General features: G+C 41.6%; 1 non-coding gene across 1 annotated transcript; it reads left to right on the forward strand.

Annotated features, from left to right (window-relative positions):
- Nucleotides 1–3,484: 3,484 nt before the first annotated feature.
- On the forward strand, nucleotides 3,485–3,592 carry LOC148574096 (small nucleolar RNA R71). The gene has a single exon (XR_015906010.1). It is a non-coding gene; the product is annotated as a small nucleolar RNA R71 (small nucleolar RNA).
- The last annotated feature ends 3,014 nt before the right edge of the window (nucleotides 3,593–6,606 follow it).

Below are 6,606 nucleotides of genomic sequence, written 5' to 3' on the forward strand. Positions count from 1 at the left end.
ATTCATCAGGTTGAAGTGCGAATGAATATCTTAGAATAGAAGCAAGCGTGATAGAATGAAAAACAGTAGTAATTGCATTAATTCATGAAGAACAGCAGAGCTCCTCACCCCCAACAATGGGGTTTATATATTGCTGGAAAGCCCAGGATGTCTACTTTCCAACGCAATTTAGAGCGCGCCAATTGGGCTTTTGTAGCTCTAGAAAATTCACTTTGAGTGCAGGGAGGTCAGAATCCAACAGCATTTGCAGTCCTTTTTCAGCCTCTGAATCAGATTTTTGCTCAGGTCCCTCAATTTCAGCCAGAAAATACATGAAATCACAGAAAAACACACAAACTCATAGTAAAGTCTAGAAAAGTGAATTTTAAATAAAAATTAATAAAAAATATAATAAAAACTAATTAAAATATACTAAAAACATACTAAAAACAATGCCAAAAAGCGTATAAATTATCTGCTCATCAATACTATTCAGCATTTTTTTGAGTTTTACTTTGTATTTCTTTTCAGTATGAGTTTCAAAACCTCCTAGGTTGAGGGGAGGAGCCATGCTGAGTCCTATGAATTAATAAAAGTATTACTGTTTCTCTTCGATCCGTGTTTGATTAATTCTAAGATGTATATTCGTTCTTCATCAATATGAATGCGTTCAACTGGCATAAGGTTATCACATTCTACATGGGTTTAGATTTCCTCTTTCATCAAACAATGATGAACCACCAGCTTTAATATATGTCTCTCAGACGGCTAATCCACGACTTCGTTGGGGACTTCTCGAGACATCAGTTCAGCCAATTTACGGGGAAATTATGGTCTCTGTGGTAGATGCTAGAACCAAAGGTGCATCATCCTCCAATCCAAAAGATTCAACCTTGTCTGTGGCGTTTTGAGTAGGATCATAAAGGAGAATGGACTGTGCGAGATTTATGCTCAAGTAGACTGGATCCGCACTAACGCTGGGGTTCAGATCCGGAGGAGTATTGATGACCTCTCAAAAATGGCGCCAATCATATACAGCCTGCCATTGAAGAAATCACTCACAAGCAAAGAAAATAGTACTACCAGAGTTAATTCAAAAAGACAAAGCAACTCCAATCCTCAACTATATTCCTATTACTGATTCCATTTGATTTACAAAGTTTTATACAATATCCCTCATGAGCATTCAAACTAACACCTTCTGATTTTCCTGACTAAGACATGCAAGATTACTATAGCTTGCTTCAAACTACAATCCTTGTGGGATCGACCCTGACTCGCTCAGGTATTACTTGGACGACCCGGTGCACTAGCTGGTACAACTGTACGAAAGTGTGGGAATTCGTGCACCACGCTTCTTTAACGGTTAGCTCCTTACGGAGATGGATAGGGGCTCAGAATTTTGCCCTATAGTAAACTTCTTGCTTGTGCTCTCATGGATGATCTCCACATGTTCTAGAGATAGGATCTAGTTCACAGTATACAGAATGACTGTATTTTTAGTGAAGACAATTCTCAAGCCTTGTGAGAGGCCTTCAGTACGAATCTTCTTGTCCTTCCAGCCTTTAGGTACCTTCAGTAGGGATCTTCTTGTCCCTCCATCCTTCAGTTTTCTCAGTGCTTGATGATGGCCACCCAACACCAAACTTAGAGTTGGTGTCTGGGGGCTCTGTATATCTTTGCACTGAGAGAGAGGGTTGGAAAACTAAGTGTTGCACAACTGTCTCTTTTTTGTCAAAGGGAGAGTTGGGATTAGGCATCTTGAACAAGATGTGGTCCTCCCATAATTGTAGAATTAGCTCTCCCTTTGCTGCATCAATGATGGCATTGGCAGTGGCTAGGAAGGGTCTTCCAAGGATGATAGATTCATCCTCTTCTTCCCCAGTATCCAAGATTATAAAATCTGTAGGGATGTAAAGGTTCTCAACCTTTACTAAGACATCCTCTACCAGACCATATGCCTTTTTCATTGACTTGTCTGCCATCTCTAGTGAGATTCTTGCAGTTTGAACCTCAAAGATTCCGAGCCTCTCCATTACAGAGAGTGGCCTGAGGTTTATGCTTGACCCTAGGTCACACAGAGCCTTCTCAAAGGTAATGGTACTTATGGTGCAAGGAATTACAAAGCGTTCGGGATCCGGCAGCTTCTGAGGTAGTTTCTTCTGAACCAAGGCATTGAGTTCCTTGGTGAGTACTGGAAGTTCTTCCTCCAATGTCTCTGTTCTAAATAACTTGGCATTTAGCTTCATGAGGACTCCTAGGTAACGAGCAACTTGCTCTTCCCTAGTTTTCTCTTCTTCATCAGAGGAGGAGTGGTCTTCATAGTCCATAATTTGCAACAAGGCATTCAATGGAACTTCTTTCTTCTCCTCATGAGCTTTAGTTACCTTCAGTTCTTCAATAGGGAAGTTTTTAGTGGGTGCTGAACGCCCAGCTACCCTATTACTGGCGTTCAACGCTAGTGATGATTCTTCTTTGGGCATTAAACGTCCAATAGGGACTCCCTTACTAGCATTCAACGCCAGTGACGGCTCCTCTTTGGGCATTGAACGCCTAGAAGGGACTTCCTTACTGGCATTCAACAACAATGATGGCTCCTTTTTGGGCATTGAAAGCCCAGTAGGGACTTCCTTATTGGCATTCAACGCCAGTGATGGCTCCTCTTTCGGCGTTGAATGCCCAGTAGGGACTTCCTTACTAGAGTTCAACGCCAGAGCATCCCCTTCAGATTCGGCCTCAACTTCTACAGTGATGGCCTTGCACTCTTCTCTTGGGTTTACTTCAGTGTTACTTGGGAGAGTGTTAGGAGGGGTCTCAGGGCTTATCCAGCTGACCAACTTGTACCTCTAGATTTCTGATAGAAGACCTAGTTTCTGTTATGAAACTGTGAGTGGTCTTAGAGAGTTCAGTGACTATGGTTGCCATGTTAGAGAGGCTCTTCTTAAAAGTCTCCATCTGTTGTTGAGAAGGTGGGAATGGTGGTCTGTTGTTGAACCTATTATGGGTTCTTCCACCTTGGTTGTTGTTGAAGCCTTATTGAGGCTTCTGCTGATCGTTCCATGAGAAGTTAGGATGATTCCTTCATGAGGAGTTGTAGGTGATTTCATAGGATTCTCCCATGTAATTCACCTCTTTAATTGTGGGTTGATCTGGATCATAAGCATCTCCTTTATAGGAGGTGTCTTGAGTACTGCCAGCTGTAGCTTACATTCTAGTCAAATAATGAGAGATCATATTGAGCTGTTGGGTCAAGATCCTATTCTGAGCCAATATGGCATTCAGAGTGTCAACCTCTAGAACTCCTTTCTTCTAAGCTACCCCATTGTTCACAGGATTCCTCTTAGAAGTATACATGAACTGGTTGTTTGCAACCATTTTAATGAGTTCTTACACCTCTTCAGGCGTTTTCTTCAAGTGGAGTGATCCACCAGCAGAATGGTCTAAGGACATCCTTGGACATCTCAAATAGACCATCATAGAAAATTCCTAAGATAGTCCATTCTGAAAGCACGTCAATAGGACATCTCTGGATCAGTTGCTTGTATCTTTCCCAAGCTTCGTAGAGGGTTTCACCATCTTTTTGTCTGAAGGTTTGAACTTCCACTCTGAGCTTGCTCATCTTCTAAGGTGGAAAGAATTTGGCAAGAAAGCATTGACCAACTTTTTCCAAAAGTATAGTGATAAACCATTATTTTATGGTTTATATTGTATTTAATTGTGTGGTTTTATCAAATCTTTACCCATTTATTCATTAAATTAGCATGTATTTACAATTCCTTCCCAAAATTACTCCATGGCTGAAAGCTTGCTTCCTAGAGACTTTTAATAACGTATTTTAATTTTCCTTTATTCCATTCGATGCCGTGATCTGTGTGTTAAGTGTTTCAGGCTTTATAGGGCATGAATGACTTGGAGATTGGAAAGGAAGCTTGCAAAAATAGAAGGAACACAAGAAATTGAGGAGATGACCAGCGAGAAGTAACGCGGATGCATGGCTCATGCGACCGCGCGAATTAGAGGAAATTGCAGTGACGCGCTCGCGTGGCTGACGCGAATGCATGGATTGGAAACTGCACAAGTGATGCGAATGCGTGGACGACGCGCACGCGTGGCAAGGCAAAACGCTGGATGACGCGAACGCGTGGATTACGCAATCGCGTGACGTGCGCGATCTACAGAATCTGCAGAATTCGCTGGGGGCGATTTTGGGCCCTGTTTTGACCCAGTTTTCGGCCCAGAAAAGCATATTAGAGCCAGGGAACATGCAGGGACCAGGAACAACATTCATTCTGCATAATTTTAGTTTTAGATCTGATTTTACTCCTCCTCTAGGTTTTCCCTCTACACATTCATAGTTCTTAGGAATTTGATTTTATTGCTTTTTGGATTGGGATATTGAGAAGAGTTATTACCTCCATCAAGACTTCGTCATTCTAGTTTGTTTCCTTATTTGTCACTTACTCTTTCATATCCTTAATTTCTTCAGCATTACTATTGGATTATTTTTAAAATTTATTAATACAAGAACTATTTTTATTTTAATTGATCCTTTTGATTATTATTTATCATGTCTTTCTTTATTTCCCTTTCTTATTTCGTGAATTTTACATTCATAATGAGCGAGTAGTTCCATAACTTGATTGGGAGTTGGTTGAAAGGAGGACCTTGAATGCCCAAGAGTAAAATTATAATTGGGTTTAGCGTTGGGTCGCCATCTAATCACTGACACTAGTCCTTCCTAAGGGAGAGGATTAGAACTTGTGAGTAGAAACTGACTTCCAACTTGCTTAACTTTCCTTTATCTGGTAAGGGATAACTGAGCAGACAACCTTCAATTATCAATTGATCTTGGGAAAACTCCAACAAGGATAGGCCTTCCAACTAATCTACTCCCGGTCAAAGTTTTTTTTATTTAAATAACATAAATTCTCTGATTTAATTTCCTGTTTATCAACTCAAACCATTTTAGAAAATATCTGATTAATAAAATAGCACATCTTTCTGCAACTCGTTGGGAGACGACTTGGGATTCATACTCCCAGTATTTTAATTCTAATTTTGTGACAACCCTTCTCAATTGATAAGCGGATTTCTGCCACGTCAATTTTTGGCGCCGTTGCCGGGGAGTTGCAATAGAGTGCTAAGTTATTGATTGGAATTTATTTATTTGCATTTTATTTTATTTTGCTACTATGAGCTGCATGTTTCTTTTGTTAAATGACACGTTCATTTCCTGATCCAAGCTTGCCAGTATTTGATCCTGAGATTGAAAAAACTATTTCACGTATAAGGCAAGCTCGGCGTCGGTTAGTCTTCTCCAAGGGCGAATCTAAAACGTCACGTAAGGGAGAAACAAGCTCCCATTCTACTGATTCGGTCGATTTACGTGCAGGTGACATGGCAGCACCTAGGAGAGTTACTATCCAGGAGGCTGGAGCCCCTGATTTTACAATGCAACCGTTTCAAGCGCATCACCCAACAGTGGCTACAGATTTTGAAATAAAGACTGTACTACTCAACTTGATGCCTAAGTTTCATGGCTTACATGCTCAAGAGCCTATCAAGTACCTTAGGGATTTCCAAGCAGCCTGTTCTACTGTCAGGCGTGATGGTGCAGATGAAACTTCTATTCTGTTAAAAGCCTTCCCATTCTCTCTTGAGGGAAAGGCAAGAGAGTGGTACTACACTCAACCCGCAGCAATCGTTTCTGACTGGGATACGCTTAGAAGAGAATTTTTGGAAAAATTCTTTCCAGCTGAAGTTACTGACAAACTGAGGAAAGACATTTCCATGATTGTTCAGGACGAGTCCGAGACTCTCTACGAATACTGGGAGCGCTTCAACAATCTTCTGGAAGCATGCCCCCACCATATGATTGACAAGATAGTGTTGCTCGGCTACGTCACACAGGGCATGAGGCCTCAAGATAAGACCACATTGGAAAGTACTAGCAATGGGTCGATGAAAACGTATAAGACCACTGATGAGGCATGGCAATTGATCAGCGACTTAGCTGAATCTACTTGGAATCACAGGCAGAAACAAAGCCGGTCAAAAGCTGTTGCAGAGGTATCTTCTAGCAAGGAGACTACTGCTCTAACTCAGAGTATATGTGAAATGACCAACTTACTGAAGCAGATGCAGTTGAATCAACAACAAGCGCAGCAAAGCCAACAGTTAGTCCCACAGAGAGTGTGCGGGATCTGTGTTGATTATAGCCATTATACTGATGAATGTCCGCAGCTCCAGCAGGAAGATAACACTGTGGCAGCCACTCATAACTTCTATGACCGCCCCAACCAAGGATACAATCAAGGTGGCAGCTACAACCATGGATGGCAGGACAATTCCAACCAAGGTTGGAGAGATAATTCTAACCAGAGTTGGAGGGACAACAATAATAGAGGAGGCAGAGACAATCAAGGAAATCAGAGGTGGAATAATAACAACAACAGGCAGCAGAACCAGAACCAGCCTTACAAAGCACCTCACCTGAGGCAATCCCAAAGAGCACAACACAACAAACAACAAGTTCCGCAGATAACTCAATCTAATTCCTCTCCGAGTGACGAGGCGCTTCAATCCATTGCGCAAGGACAAAGGAACATGGAAAGTTCCCTTAATGGC

This window comes from Arachis ipaensis, chromosome B2 (assembly GCF_059453495.1).
Source record: "Arachis ipaensis isolate K30076 ecotype BB chromosome B2, ASM5945349v1, whole genome shotgun sequence".
Lineage (NCBI taxonomy): Eukaryota > Viridiplantae > Streptophyta > Magnoliopsida > Fabales > Fabaceae > Arachis > Arachis ipaensis.